We start from the raw sequence: 16,308 nt of genomic DNA on the forward strand, positions 1-16,308 counted from the left end.
GTAGGTCTTAAGGGACCCTCAAATTTCGACTTTGATGTTATTTTGGGGAATCAAGGTGAATAGGCTTGGTTAGCTTGTTTGAGTATCGTCAAAATGTATTCTAATGTTGTAAACAGAGTTCATAGAAAGTGGTCAGCTTCAGCTGCTGTGCAATGACAGAATGAAGGGATCCCATTTTGAACACTTTGGAGGGAACAAGCCTGACCTGACGTTTGCTGAAATGGGTATAATGACAACTGTCCTTGACATTTATGATGTCAAAGTGTTAGGGATGTGTAATGGCCACATTCTGCTAATAATTCTTGCAGAAGGAAAATGGAAGAAAGAGTTGAAGTAATCCATAAAAAAGAGTTAGGTAAAAATATACAGTGTAAAAAAGTGAATCACAGAGCGAGGAAGACAGCCAATTTTCCTACTTATTTTTAAGCTGTGGGCTTGCATACAGAATACAAAGCAAAGTCTGACGATCTGACGATTGTCACCTTGAAAAGATAACCCCATCTGCTGAGATGAAAATTAACATGAAAAATTTGAAATTTTAGATTTTATGTACTATATTCACAAATGGGGTTATTTTAAGAAAAGGCAATGACATTATTATAAAGGAAAGGTCAGCTATTTTGTAAATACGGGTTCACAATGAATGAAAAAAAACAACATTTTCTCCAGGTGTACACATGAAACAAGCCAGAAGATCAGCTTGTACTATCTGCTTATATATGTGGTTTTCTGCTCTGTGGGCTGAGGAGCTGAGTCACAAAGAAATGAGGAGTCAGTAAGCAGATTAGATCACTGAGCGTGACTGTTCACCACCTAATTGCATCAGGTTATGAATCAGTGGGTTACAGAGCCACCTTCGCATTATCTCCGGCAAGTTTCAGCTTGGTTTCTATGTTAGCACCTAGCTGGCCAGCTGATGTTTATATCTGTGTATTGCAGATGAAAAAAGAAAAGCACTTTTACTGTTGTCAAACTACCCTCTTGTGAGGTACCTGAGGGTAAACAGGGACCCAGGGGAAAAAAGACAGTGAAAGGAACCATATCCAGGTGAGAGATGTAACTCTCCAGGAGGAGCTCCAAACTCCACTCTGAGAGCTAACACTTCTAACAAAAGGCATGTGGCTGCAGTGTCAGCCACTTTAAATAAGGGCCAGAATCTTTGGTGCCATATACCCAGGAGCCAGTCAGAAGGCAATTATGTATTGTAGCAACGGGGCATTTTAGAGTAACTCCTGATCTTAAAAGACACCTTCAGTACCCATATAGATGTGACCCCTCTTGCCAGTTATCTAAATGGCAGGATTCCCAAATCCTATTTCACTTTCATGCATATGCTAGAGGGCTCACATGGAAGAAGAGTGACACCAGCTTTGGTGGTGTTTACCTTTAAAGACCACAGTGGATAAGCAAGCAAGGTGTTCAAAAAAACAGCAGAAGAAGAGAATGGATCAGGAGAATTGATGTAACTGGAAGGGCAAGCAAAAGTTGTAACAGGAAATTTAATGAGTTAAAGTCAAAAAAATTTTTGATCCACAAAAGGTTTCGGAGTAACCCTCAATCTCAGATAGAGATGTGACTCCCTTTGCCTCTATAACTTCATGGGCCTCGCACAACCCAGGCAATACATAAGAAAATGGCTGTGCCTGTAAGACAACAAAAATGAGATAAAATAGAAAAATCAAATTGTAGCAATCATTACATTAAGACATAACCCAAAAAAAACAACATACAGTGGTGTGAAAAACTATTTGCCCCCTTCCTGATTTCTTATTCTTTTGCATGTTTGTCACACAAAATGTTTCTGATCATCAAACACATTTAACCATTAGTCAAATATAACACAAGTAAACACAAAATGCAGTTTTTAAATGATGGTTTTTATTATTTAGGGAGAAAAAAAAATCCAAACCTACATGGCCCTGTGTGAAAAAGTAATTGCCCCCTGAACCTAATAACTGGTTGGGCCACCCTTAGCAGCAATAACTGCAATCAAGTGTTTGCGATAACTTGCAATGAGTCTTTTACAGCGCTCTGGAGGAATTTTGACCCACTCATCTTTTCAGAATTGTTGTAATTCAGCTTTATTTGAGGGTTTTCTAGCATGAACCGCCTTTTTAAGGTCATGCCATAGCATCTCAATTGGATTCAGGTCAGGACTTTGACTAGGCCACTCCAAAGTCTTCATTTTGTTTTTCTTCAGCCATTCAGAGGTAGATTTGCTGGTGTGTTTGGGGTCATTGTCCTGTTGCAGCACCCAAGATCGCTTCAGCTTGAGTTGACGAACAGATGGCCGGACATTCTCCTTCAGGATTTTTGGTAGACAGTAGAATTCATGGTTCCGTCTATCACAGCAAGCCTTCCAGGTCCTGAAGCAGCAAAACAACCCCAGACCATCACACTACCACCACCATATTTTACTGTTGGTATGATGTTCTTTTCTGAAATGCTGTGTTCCTTTTACGCCAGATGTAACGGGACATTTGCCTTCCAAAAAGTTCAACTTTTGTCTCATCAGTCCACAAGGTATTTTCTCAAAAGTCTTGGCAATCATTGAGATGTTTCTTAGCAAAATTGAGACGAGCCCTAATGTTCTTTTTGCTTAACAGTGGTTTGCGTCTTGGAAATCTGCCATGCAGGCCGTTTTTGCCCAGTCTCTTTCTTATGGTGGAGTCATGAACACTGACCTTAATTGAGGCAAGTGAGGCCTGCAGTTCTTTAGACGTTGTCCTGGGGTCTTTTGTGACCTCTCGGATGAGTCGTCTCTGCGCTCTTGGGGTAATTTTGGTTGGCCAGCCACTCCTGGGAAGGTTCACCACTGTTCCATGTTTTTGCCATTTGTGGATAATGGCTCTCACTGTGGTTCGCTGGAGTCCCAAAGCTTTAGAAATGGCTTTATAACCTTTACCAGACTGATAGATCTCAATTACTTCTGTTCTCATTTCCTGAATTTCTTTGGATCTTGGCATGATGTCTAGCTTTTGAGGTGCTTTTGGTCTACTTCTCTGTGTCAGGCAGCTCCTATTTAAGTGATTTCTTGATTGAAACAGGTGTGGCAGTAATCAGGCCTGGGGGTGGCTACGGAAATTGAACTCAGGTGTGATACACCACAGTTAGGTTATTTTTTAACAAGGTGGCAATTACTTTTTCACACAGGGCCATGTAGGTTTGGATTTTCTTCTCCCTAAATAATAAAAACCATCATTTAAAAACTGCATTTTGTGTTTACTTGTGTTATATTTGACTAATGGTTAAATGTGTTTGATGATCAGAAACATTTTGTGTGACAAACATGCAAAAGAATAAGAAATCAATTCACACCACTGTATATCAATCAATGTTTCTCAAAAATCCCAAAAGAGAGCTCAAAACTAAAAAATAATTACATAAAAAGGAGAAAAACAATGCAAAGACAAGACACCAATATTACAGCTGTCCCGCCTCACTACCAGAAAAAATATGTAGTCAACTCCACAAATGACGTTTTATTATTTTATTGTATAGCATTTTTAGGCACATGGGTCCTCTATAACATGTCTCTCTATTATATACAAAACTCCTGGGACGAGACATGACTTTTTCAGAGAGATACTTTCATGTCCCGAGAGACAAGACTTTGTGCCAAGAGATTTAACCACGCCCAGGGCTGGAAATAAAAGACAAAAAGTAGATGACAAAAGAATTAAAAAAACGTTAGCGCAATACACATTCAGAGCAGGTTAGAGATAATGAAAATACTAAAATTCAAAAGTCTCAAAAAATGATAGTAAAAATCACATTAGTGCAAACAAACGAAAATTATTACTCGGTGATGGAATAGCGAAAAGAGATTGAATATATTGTTTGAATTTAAACTTTAAGTCGGAGACTTGTAGATCATCTAATTTGTGTTGTCATCAAGGAAAAGTAGTGTTTCTTCTCAATGAAGAAGCGTATCCACGAGAATTAAAGATTTGTTGTTTGGTGAAAGTGAAATTCACATATGCGAGCAGCAAAGACTCGAATTGGCTGGTGTGTAGCACAGGCCGAGGGGTTGATGAGCGAAGCGAACAGGGGGCAGAGTACTCCAAGTCAGTGTAGGTTTCCTCCAAGGACCACAGCTTCTTCCCACAATATGTTTTCAAATAATTGGTGTCTATAATTAACGTCTTTTTGTGGATCCCGTGGAGCACTTGCACCCCCTGCATGACTTAGTCCTGTCCTGCTCCTGATTATCATGTTAGGCAAGGTCCTCTGTAACCCTGAATTTAAAGAAGTGGGTCTGAAAGTACATGGAGGTCACTGCTTTCTGCTTTGTGTCTGTTGCTGTGCTTGTAACCTTTCATTTATTAAGTAGAACAGAAAATCCATGGGATTTCACAGATTTTTAAACACAACAGAGGCACTGGCCTATAAATTTCCTCCCGGTTGACTCTGACTCTAATAAGGAACTGTGTAGACAAAGCTTTAAACAATTCTGTGACTTCATCTTTCATTGCATTAAGCCATAATATAAAATCAACTGAGTGTTGTAAGTAGGCCTCTCTCTGAAAGTTGCCTAGACATAAAAGGACACAAATAAGTTGAAATCCGCCAAAACACCAATGTCTCACACCCAGGAGTACAATGTCAGTACATTTTAATTGATGTGCTTTCACCATTTGTCTTACAAATTAGCAGAAAAGCACAACAGATAATGTACAAATTGTTTTGCTGTAGGAGTGCTATTGAGCTATTCCACAGATGAAAGCTGAAATGAAATTTTTATATAACATGATATGTTATGCAAATTCAAGTTTACGTTTAGGTATTTCATGATAATATTATTGCTACCCATATATTTTTTCTGTCTTCTTTTCTGTTGTAGCAGCGGTTCTTAAGCTTTTTTTTCTTGCAACCCTTTTTTGTATCTTCAAGACCCAGAATCGCCATTGACCGTCATCCCCCTTCCCCTTGGGAGATTGCCAAAGACTGTCATCTCTGGTGCAGGTCTATCCCACCTTGGAGAACTGCAGACGTAGGTCATAGCAAAGCAATGTCATTTACTTCAACCTCCCTCAGCGACCCATTACAAGACACTCCACAAACCGTATGCAACCATTTTCCATTGAGTACTATTGTACATCACAACTGTGCACTACTCAAATTCAGGCAACACACTATACAAAATGGATTGTGACCCATAGTTTAAGAACATATGTGTTAGAGTACTGCACTAAGTATTATGAAGTTCAATACAACATTTAAAGTTCACACAGAGAGTGTCTGTGCCAGGAATTTAACTGAAATGTCTCGGCACCAGCACTTACCACTGAGCCACTGTATAAACAGTGAATCCATTCATTTGCTAAACTTATTTCTTTGAATTCACAGTTAGAACCTTCCCCAGCAGCAACAGGTGCAATAAAGAAACCAACCCTGAGGCTTGTGTCAGATCATTACAGGGCACATTCACTCACTTCATTTACAGTTACTTTAACATTCAGGTCTTTGGAACGTGAAATAAAACTACTGTACTTGGCTAAAAAATCAAAAGACTCATGCAGAACATTGAAACTTCACACAGAGACCAGGTCATTAATTGAACTCTAGTCTCCAAAGTTATGATAGAGCATTGCTAACCATTCTGTTAATAGTTATTATTTTTACCTAAACTCTCCTTCCTCTTTTTTTCCTGATCAGTGTAGGCGACGGGGAAACTGAAAGTCAGATCTAGCCTGTTGGTCATAGTCATACTCAGTTCTCTTTAGAATGTAGTACCTGTATAGTTCAAAAACAAATTAAAAAAGGAGAACATGTAAAGGTCCAAGCAGATGACTTCCCTTAACAGAAATTAAACTGAAGATGAATCTAAAATGTATATCTTGAAGACTGAAGATTGTAATTTAAATGAGAGGGGACAAATTTTGTTACAATTTTGATAATGGGATGTTGAAACAATTTAGCCAGATCCAAAACTAAATCCAAGAAAAAGAGAATGAAGCAAAAGTCAAAGATAAGAGCACTTATATGAAACCAGTAAATAATAATAATGAAAAAAAAGTAGAAAACAATTCAATTCTGCCAAACCTGGATTAAAACTTGACTGCTCGAGCTACTCTTTAAACCTTTGATTGAATGAGGTTAGGGTCATGACCTCCAAGAACACACCTCCAAGAACCAGAGGACGCATCACAGCAACCGGATCCACAAAAATAACAGTGCCTGAGAGAAAAACAAAATGGCGTCATTGAAAATGTATAGAATTATTAAACTTTGTTAAGGTGCATGAAACTTAACAACAAACCTCAAATTTGGAATCTCTTCCTGTCAAAGCCCTATAATTGATATAAAATTAGCAAGAAACTCCACTAGAATTTGCATAGTAAATTTTTATAAATCAGACTGTGAGGCTGCAATATTACTTAATTTATCAATCAACCATCCATCCATCAATCCATTATCCAATAAATATACTTATTAGTAGAAATATATTAAATATTTTGTAACTTTTCTACACAGTAGAAATGTTGTTTTGAGAAAAAGACTGGGATAAAGATTTTTGTCTCACTCATGTTGCAGTTATAATTATATAGTAATAGTAGTACTCCCTCTTGCTCATTTTTTTTATCTTGGTCTCTGTTGCTTTTGATCCTTGCACCTTCTAATCATTCTTGTATATATTTTAACTTGCTTTCAAAGTCGACTTGGATAAAGATGTCTGCTAAGTAAATTAATAATAATAATACAGTATTGAAATGATACCATGCTCAGTAAATATTTCTGAACCACTGAAGACAGCTCTGCTGGGCACAGCACATATTTTAAGGAGGGCTCTAAGCATCAGTCTGTAGGGCCTTAGTAGTATTGTGTGAACCCAGTACAAGAGGTGGAATGAAAAGTACAGCAAATGGCAATATTTTCACTATAATAATTAATCTAAATATACTTATTGTGGAATATTAATAATATTGCATCCTCTATGTTATCAATATTATTAATATTTAAACTTAAAGTCCCCTGTAAAAATATTTATAACAATATTAACTCAGAATCCTGTCAGGCTATTAATTTCACTAATAATGTTGGTAGTTACGAACAAACCCTGTGATTTTGCCGAACTCCACAGAAATGTTTGTAACCTTCACCAAACTCTGTCAAATGCATTGAAGTCCATAGAGAAGGAGAAACTAAGCTAGTTTTGAGTGAGTCATAATAGAGCAATGGTGTTTTAAGTGTCGCTGAGGGATAGGGAAGCGTATGCCAACTATGCTGGATCAATTTTTATGGACAAAATTGTGATCTGACCTGTAAGGCAGTAGTGCTAACCAATATGCCACATGCCTAACACAACAAAAGATGAAAAGGGAACAAATACCACAAACAAAATACAACAAATGGTCACAAACTACCAATAAGTATATACAGTATATATTATTATTGTTATTATTACACAGGCTTGCATGTGTCTTCCTTCTCGGAGAAGGGAGGGTTCTGTTAAGGTGTGTTTTGGATTGTACCTGCAGCATATGGCTAATTATGCATACAGATTAACCATGCATTGCTGCGCTTTTGTCAGTGCCTTTGTTGGGGGGCTTCTGGGGCTTTAACCCCGATCTTAGGGATTTAATTCCTGATCTTTGAGAGCATTACCCCCAGAGTGTCTAATGATCTCCTGGTAACAGCCACTGATCTTTCAGACAGCAGATCCCATCCTTTTCATTATGCTCTATATTATGCAGGGCTATCTGGGGTGAGATTATATGGGGCTCAGTCCCCACCCCTCCCCATTTTTCAATCACTGAAAACTTTATGGGGAACCCCCTCCTTGACCATAACCACTAAAGGGTATTAACAAAGGGAAGCTAAACCCCTAATAAGTGCTAAAGCTAGCTACATGTACTGTATATATCTGATGGCAATACTCATAATATTCTCATTATGGTTATCTAATATACCCCTCAAATGAAAATACCACAAGATTTTTTTTATTTTTTAACACATTCATGGTGGAATGTGGAAGTACTGATTGAATCATGACTTTATGCATGTTCAAAGCAGCTTAGCAATGATCTTATAGTCAGCTTGCATGAACAATCTGTGCAAGGCTGCTACAGATCTGTGATGTTACTCAGGCCTCATAAAGCATCTTGGGGCACTGGCACAAAATATTCATCTAAGCCTCTTGCATGGTGAATTTATAGCAGAATATTCAGTGAACAAGGTCACTGGCAAATATTCACTTTGAAAAACACTAAATTTCACTGATCAACATTAAATATTAGTATCCTCTCTATACTACTATGTTTAGTAGTAATAATAGTAGTAGTAGTAGTAGTAGTGATAGTTTACTGTTGTGGATTAATAGTTCATCCATCCATCTATCTATCCATTTTCTACTGTTTATATGGTCCTGGTCTTGGGGTCAGTAGTGTAAGCAAAAATGCCCAGATGTCTCTTTTAACTGCTACCTCCTCCAACTCCTCCAGGAGAATACGGAGGTGTTCTGATATCAGCTGAGAGATATAATCTCTCCAGCATATCCTAGATCTGTCCAGATGTATCCTTCTGGTTGGATATTCCTAAACACATCTGAAGGGAGACATGCAGGAAGCATTCTAATAAGAAGCATAAACTGCCACAAATGGCACTTTTCAATGTGGAGGAGCAGTGGGTCTGCTTTGAACTCCTCCCGAACGACTGTGCTCACTCTAAGGCTGAGCCCAGAAACCCTGCAAATGAAGCTCATTTCTGCTGCTTGTATTCATGATCTAGTTCTTTCAGTCACTACCAAACGCTTGTGGCCATAGGTAAGGGTAGGAACATAGATCAACCAATAAATTGAGAGTTTTGCCTTTCAGTTCAGCTCTGTCTTCACCAAAACTGATTGGTATTATGTTCGCATATCTGCTGATGACACCCCAACCTTTCTAACTCTCGCTTCCATCTTCCCTCACTCATGAACAAGGCCCGAAAATAGTTAAACTCCCTCATTTGTGGTAACACCTCCTTCCACATTTGGACAGGGCACTCTACCCTTTTCTGACAGGTGATCCTCATCCCAAGCACTTCATACTCAGTTGCAAGCATCAGAAGTCACCACCAGAAAATGCCAACAGAATCACCTACAAAAAAGCAGAGATGTGATCCAGAGTTCACTGAATTGGACCAACTTCACCCCCTGACTGCACCTAGAAATTTTGTCCATAAAGAATATGAACAGAATTGGTGACAAAGGGTAGCCCTAGCAGAGGGCAAGCCTGACTTACTGACGGCAAAGTGAACCAAGCTCTCACTCTGGTTGTACAGGGAATAGCTCATAACAGTAGGCCCAGTACTCCATATTCCCAAATTACCTCCCACAGGACACCCCAAGGGACATGGTTTTGTGCATTCTCCAAGTCCACAAAACACATGTAAACTGGTTGGACATACTTCCATGAACCTTCAAGAATTCTCATGGGAGTAAAGAGCAGGTCAGTATTCCACAACTGTGACTAAGTCTGCATTGTTTCTCCCTTCAATGAACAGATGAATCCTCCCTTTCTAGCACCTTGCCATAGACTTTCATAAGGAGGCAGAGTACTGTGATTTTCCTAAAACTGAAGCACACTCTCCGATCCTTCTCCTTAAAAAATGAGGACCACCACCTCAGTTTGCCAGTCCTTGAGGCATTCTCCGCAACCTGAATATAGCATTTAGGTTTTAAATCTGGTGCAATGTTGTTGTCTGTAGTCTTCATGTTCACCCTATGTCTGCCTGGGTTTTCTCTGGCTTCTCCCCAAGCATGTGCAAGTTAGGTTATTTGGTGACAGTGATATGGCCCCTTTTTAGTGGCAGTGTGGTTTTGCGCATGTGGGTGCCCCTCAGTGGACTGTGCCTTTTTAGAGTTGTTTCCTGCTTTGTGCCCTGTGTTGCTGAGGTAGCTCCAGCCTGCTGCAACTCAGAATGAAATTAAGCAGATGTGAAAACAGATCTATAAATAACAACAAGAGATGAATGTAATTCTGTAGGTATTCTATAGGAATATTACCTATAATACAGGCAGCCACCTATTTAAGTCATCATAACAATAACATTAAAAGAATCTCTTATACCATTATTCATAATTATATTAACACAGTAAACAATACAAGTATAATCAAATTCAATTACATTGTTTCCTATAGGAATTCTGTTAATAAAGTGAACATAGTCTCCTGTGGTTGCTCATCATAAAAGGCTGTGTGTGTATGGCACTATTATACATAGTACAGTTGCAAAAAAGTAGACAAAGAGAAACTGCAATGGGCTGACACTCCATACACATTGGAATCACCACTGCCAGAATATTTGCCAGCCCATTAGATTCTCTAACCAAGACAGCAAACTCTAACAAATCCCTCAGTGTAAGTGACTTGGTGATCTACCTTGAAGTAAGTTGTAAGGTTTATGGCCTGCTTTATTCTCCTTAGCCAGTAAGCTCCATCTAGACACAAGCAGGCCTGTTATTTCATTAATTAGTGCCCTTTGTTTATTTGTTAATTATCACTGAGCATTATCATTACTTGAATTTATTTATTTTTTGCTTTGACCTAGATGAAATTATTATTTTTTTTTAAACTGAACAAGACTAACATGCATTAGCTTTCACCGGCTTATAACTAATGGCATTTCCTGAACGAATCACACAGCATGCATTAATGGAATAATGAGCGCTCTCTTGATCAAAAGTGCAGCTGTTTGGTAAACTGACCTCTTTTTCTTCTTGTAAACATCTGTTCTTTTTCTTTTTTTCAAAGATAACTGTGGATTTCTACATCAGTTTTGGCTGGCAAACACTGCATCAGCTGCTCAAATCAGAACTTGCTAGGAAATGTCAGACCATAACTAAAACCTTAAAAACAGGGATTTTAGGGGATTTACATTTGCAAAACTGCTTTCCCTTATGTACCGATGGTATCGTTTATGTAATGTACTGTACACATCCCTCCCCCTCCCACATTAGCATTGCTCCTAACAACCCAGCCCAGCTGCACAGATGGTCTCCAGAAAACGACTGCTCCTCTGAAACACGACAGCTCCTCTGAAGCGACAAATTTCAGCTTCCCTTTCTAAGGATTATCAAGGCAACTGTCCACACTGAACTTTAACCTGCTTCTTCTGTGGTACTGTATCTCAGGAATACCATCCCAGTTTAGCTCTCCTGCCTGTCCCACCGCATACTGACACTCAAGGATTATGTGTCAGATTGAGGCCAGACAAGCCCTGGTACCTCACAGTCCACCCTATGTCACTCTAGATGGGCTGTAATTATAGTCTATTGCTTGGTCTAAAGATATGACTCTTCTGCGGATGTACTGCTAATTATAAGCCAAGGGGCGACAACTTCATTTCATAATGAGACTTTTCTGCTTAGGTAAGCTGGATTGGGCTATTTAATTAGTCTGGAGGATCTTACTGGGATCAGGGCCAATGTTTAGGGTAGAGTTGGATACCGCATTTGAAAGGCTGTGGAAGTCAATAAACTTTTATCACTCAGCATTCTTTTATATATTTATATATACAGTATATATATATATATATATATATATATATATATATATATATATATATATATATATATTCATAGCTTTGTTCTTTTTAATACTGTCTGGATGCTCAAGTTTGCTCATTGTGTCACCTCATAACCACAAAAACAAATCTTGCTCCAACTTGTTAGCACTAGGGTTAGGATGACACAATTTACCCATTCTGTCTGTTCTCTACATAAAACAGCATCATGTGTCACCAAAATTGTCAAAAGGTGGCATTATTATTTTTACCTTACTGATGACCTGTTATTTTTCAAAACCTCAAAAGGATAATGTCATCATGAAAGGCTGAATATGGGTGCTTTAATATGTTAATTATTACAGACTGTTTTGTAATGCAGGACAAACTGGTGTTTATGAATGATTACATCATACAGGGTCAATATGTCAGTGAGCCCTACAATGAACTGATCAGTTTGTTTATTGCATGCTGTAGCGAACTTTTATCTTTTTGTGTAAAGACCATGGTGCATGCAGTTAATGGCATTATTTGATAATTAATTTATTGCCTAACACAGTGTGTAACTTGGCCACCTCAGTCTTCAGTTGTTTTAAGGCACTATTGTGGTATTAAGACATGCAATTTATATATATTATACATTCATTCTATAGAAAGTATATTGTGTAAAGAATATCACCCACAAAAAATCAGAATTAGAAATTCATCAAATTTCTATAATACAGAATAATATAATAAGTAATAATAATTTAAATTAATGCCAGAAAGTAGCAATCGACAAGTTATATTACATTGGCCTAAAGAATAGGCAAATAAATGTTCATCTCAACACCAAATACTGTTAAAGAATCAAAAAAATGTCCAAGAAATGTGTGCCCATATATTCTATAATTAAACACTAAAGTCTGTGTGTTCAGTCCCTGTGTCTGTGTGTCCAGTTACTCTGAGCAACCTGATTGGTTAGTTTGGCTTTGGTGATGCTACGAAAGAGGAAGTGTGAGTGTAAATAACACAAGCAGGAGAAACAGCATGGCAAGTATAAGTACAAGTATAAAAGCGAACAGGATGCGAGAAAGCTGTGTTGAACTAATGACAGCCTGAAAGCAGGCTTTACGGGAATGTGCTCGAGAGTGGAAGTGCCAGTCAAGAAACATTCATACACATGAACACAAATACAGAGGCAAGGAGATGAAAGTGCTATATAGCAAGAGACAGCAAATATATTTAAATTATTTTATTACCTGTATTTGACAGGTAGGGTGGCTAGTAGTATAATAAATCACAATAAAGAATAGATGAATAGGGTTGAGACTGATGAAAACAGAAGGTTTTCACAGTCTTAAGAAAAATGCTAGAGACACCATCATTCTACAGTGAAGTTACCTGAATAAAAATGAAGGTAAAGGAAGCCATAGCAAAGAACGTTAGGACTCCTGGGGTAATGGGCATTTTTATTTATTCAGTTGTTTTAATGAAAAAACATGCAGATTACTTCTTCACACTGATGTGAATAAAACCAAAAAGGACGGTATGGCACTTTTGGAAAATTTCAGAAAGGCTCTTTTAGTTTTGTGTCCAACAGTCATTTGATATGGCACAAGAGTAAAAATATATTGACGAACAGCATGTATGAGCCATGGTTTTTGCTGGGTTCAATGCTTGGTCATTGCTTTTATGGATTTGGTGCATTCTCTTTGTATGTGTGGGCGTACGAAGGTGGGTTGGTTTTCTTTCCAAATCCACAACATCTTGCAAGTTAGGTCAATTGGCAACTCTGATTCAGTGAGCAAGGGTGAGCTCTGTGAAGGACTGTTCCCTGTAAAATGCTGGTTTGTACTTTGTGCTCCAGCACTCTCTAATCCTTAATTACATTAAGCAGGTTTGTTAGGTTATTAGTTTATAAAGATAAGAAGTGTAATATTAATATTAGCATGATATATCAGATGCCGAAGTAGTGCATGCCACAATAGATACTAAACCATAGCCAATTTGCAAGTGTCATTTCTTCAGGCCCACTTTCACTTCAAATTCTTTGACTTTCCCTAGCACCAGTTCCTTTTCCTGTAATTCCATAAGTCAATATCAGCATGAACGATAGTAATTACACTGCATTCTTGTGAAAAGGGAGACTAGAGCTCTTCAAGAGCCCTCTTGGGGCAACCTCTCATCATTTGGTGCCATGATAAGGACATCAAGCCACAAGTACCTTTGAGCAGAGCAATGCCCCAATATGTTTAGCAGTAGGAGCCAAATTGAGGAGTGCACAGCTAGTGGATCAGATGGTAATTTAAGAGCCATGATACGAAGGCAAAATGGCAAGCTATGTTTTGTTTAAGTCTGTGATTCAAAACAGTTATCTAAAAAACACAGGAAGTCAAAAAACATAAGGTGGCAAAGCCCTGACAAAGAACCAGAAACACTAGGCAAAAAAGGCAAATGCAAGAAGTAAGCAACTACAATTAACTAAAAGCAAAAACGTGGGTGTTGTACATCATGAATTTTACTTTTTATCTTTGTGGAATCTTTTTTTTTTTCAAATGTGGGTCTGTTATCTATAATTTATTTTGTGTTTTTTAGGTTTTGATTGCAGACAACACCATTTTGTGTAAATGGTCATGTGTGCTGCTGTCTTGTTTAGTGTTTCTATCGCTATTGCTAGTCATGATTAGTGATGATGCATTTTGATGTCAGATCCTTTTTTTGTATATTGGATGGTAGTACCCAGGTCACGGTGTCCTAATTTTGACATAGAAAACATTCCCAAATACCAAGTGGTTTTTCTAGTATAGTTAGTAGAAGAGAATCAGGTCAGAAATAAGACTTTTGGCAACTTTATTTTGACTTCGCTCTTTGCTTATTGGCTATGACATTCTGTTTTGTTTGATTTTGTGGTTTCCTCACCAGAACACGACCATGCAATGACTGATCAATATAAACAACACAACTGCTGTGTTCCTGGTTAGCATACTCACCTTAACACAACCATAGTAAAAGTTTAAAATCATACCTAACTCTGTACATTTACAACTTTTATTGCAGGAACTTAATAACTCCTTCAAGTTACAGTTACCCCATTTACATGAAATCTGAATTCTTTTAAATATGATAACATAAAATTTCCCATTTCACAAGTTGACAGTTCTTTTTTTTTAAAGTAACCTGAAGTGTATGTGGCATCTCACTATTCTTCACTTTTCTGTACCATCCATCTCTCAAAACCAGCTTGCTACTGAATGTGATGTATATAGAATTACATACACAACATGTAAAACCTTATGAAACAATACAATGATACATTTTCACTTAGGAAAACATATTGAACAAATACAGTCAATTAATATGATGACAGCTAATTTACCTCATTTATTAAATATTCAAACTTAATGACATCAAGCTAAATTAAATAAACAGTAAATGACCGATTATCTGAAACTATTAGCATGGTGGCAAAAGAACATTAACACATTTATCTAGATAATTATAAAGGAATTCCACGAAGAAAAAGTACAGCTTTTTGTATCAATGTGATATTTTACTGGTACTTTATGTAGCTGTTTTATAGTGCCCCCTCATATACTGCCTTATTTGAACGTGGACAGCTACTTCAATCAACACAAGCAGGCCAAATGGTTGTCCTCAGACCTGAGTTACACTCATACTACTCACCAAAGCAGGTATCCAGTCACCATGCTGCTACTTTTCCAAAACATCTTTTCCTTAGCCACAAACCCCAGTGGAAAATAGCAATCACCCACAACAGATACTCTTATCACTATATCCATCCATCCATTATCCAACCCGCTATATCCTAACTATAGGGTCACGGGGGTCTGCTGGAGCCAGTCCCAGCCAACACAGGGCGCAAGGCAGGAAACAAACCCTGGGCAGGGTGCCAGCCCACCGCAGGACACACACACACACACCCATACACACAGCACACACTAGGGACAATTTAAGATCGCCAATCCACCTAACCTGCATGTCTTTGGACTGTGGGAGGAAACCGGAGTACCCGGAGGAAACCCACGCAGACATGGGGAGAACATGCAAACTCCACGCAGGGAGGACCCGTTATCACTATATTTTGAGTATATTATCATGAAAAATTTCCGAAGTTCATAATTTTGGTTCATCTATGGTATAGTTACTGCTGACTATGATGTTTGTACGACTGTTAGGTTTATCTACTTTATAGCGCCCCTCATGTACAGCCTTATCTGCACATGTACTCCTTCAAGCAAGAAGCCTTACTAGTTCAGCACAAGCAGACCAAACAGTTGTCTTCAGACCTGAGTTACACCTGTGCCAGTTACTAAAGGTGGTGCCCGCTCACTGCGCTACTTTCTACCTCCTCAGCTGCTAACCCCCTTGAGAATATGACAATCACCCACACTAGGAGGAGGAGGAGTACATGCTGGTACAGCGCATTGCCGCACCCACCACATGACAAACCAACTCAGGATCTCAGATTAGGACTTGCAGCCATGCAATGGGTGACATTTCAGCACCAGATGGAATGGAACCAGTGTGAGGTTTTTTACAGTGGCTAGAGTGCCAATTCTGCCACCAACCCCAAAGTTTTCCATACAGGTTGGAGAGCCTATATGCAGGGCTGGATGCAGATTAACATCATAGCAGGACAGAGCAATTTCAGTTAAAGGCATTGCTCAAGGGCCAAACGAAGTAGAGTCACTTTTGGCGTTTAAAGGATTCGAACCGGCAACCTTCCAATTACCAATGCAAATCCTTAGCCTCAGAGACACCACTCCACCCACCTACACTAGGTACTCTTTAAAATACCTTAAACTAATCAAACAGTAT

At 38.5% G+C, this 16,308-nt stretch overlaps 1 protein-coding gene and 1 long non-coding RNA gene across 2 annotated transcripts in view; one reads left to right on the forward strand and one right to left on the reverse strand.

Moving 5' to 3' along the window:
- LOC120535250 (glypican-1-like) overlaps positions 1-16,308 on the forward strand; it is a 113,081-nt gene that overhangs the window by 70,729 nt on the left and 26,044 nt on the right. The gene's annotated exons all lie outside the window — the stretch shown is intronic.
- Positions 1,582-6,176, reverse strand: LOC120535262. The gene is made up of 3 exons (XR_005634878.1): positions 6,046-6,176; positions 5,626-5,736; positions 1,582-1,643 (listed from the first exon to the last, which is right to left on the reverse strand). It is a non-coding gene; the product is annotated as an uncharacterized LOC120535262 (long non-coding RNA).

Source organism: Polypterus senegalus, chromosome 1, assembly GCF_016835505.1.
Source record: "Polypterus senegalus isolate Bchr_013 chromosome 1, ASM1683550v1, whole genome shotgun sequence".
Classification (NCBI taxonomy): Eukaryota; Metazoa; Chordata; class Cladistia; order Polypteriformes; family Polypteridae; genus Polypterus; species Polypterus senegalus.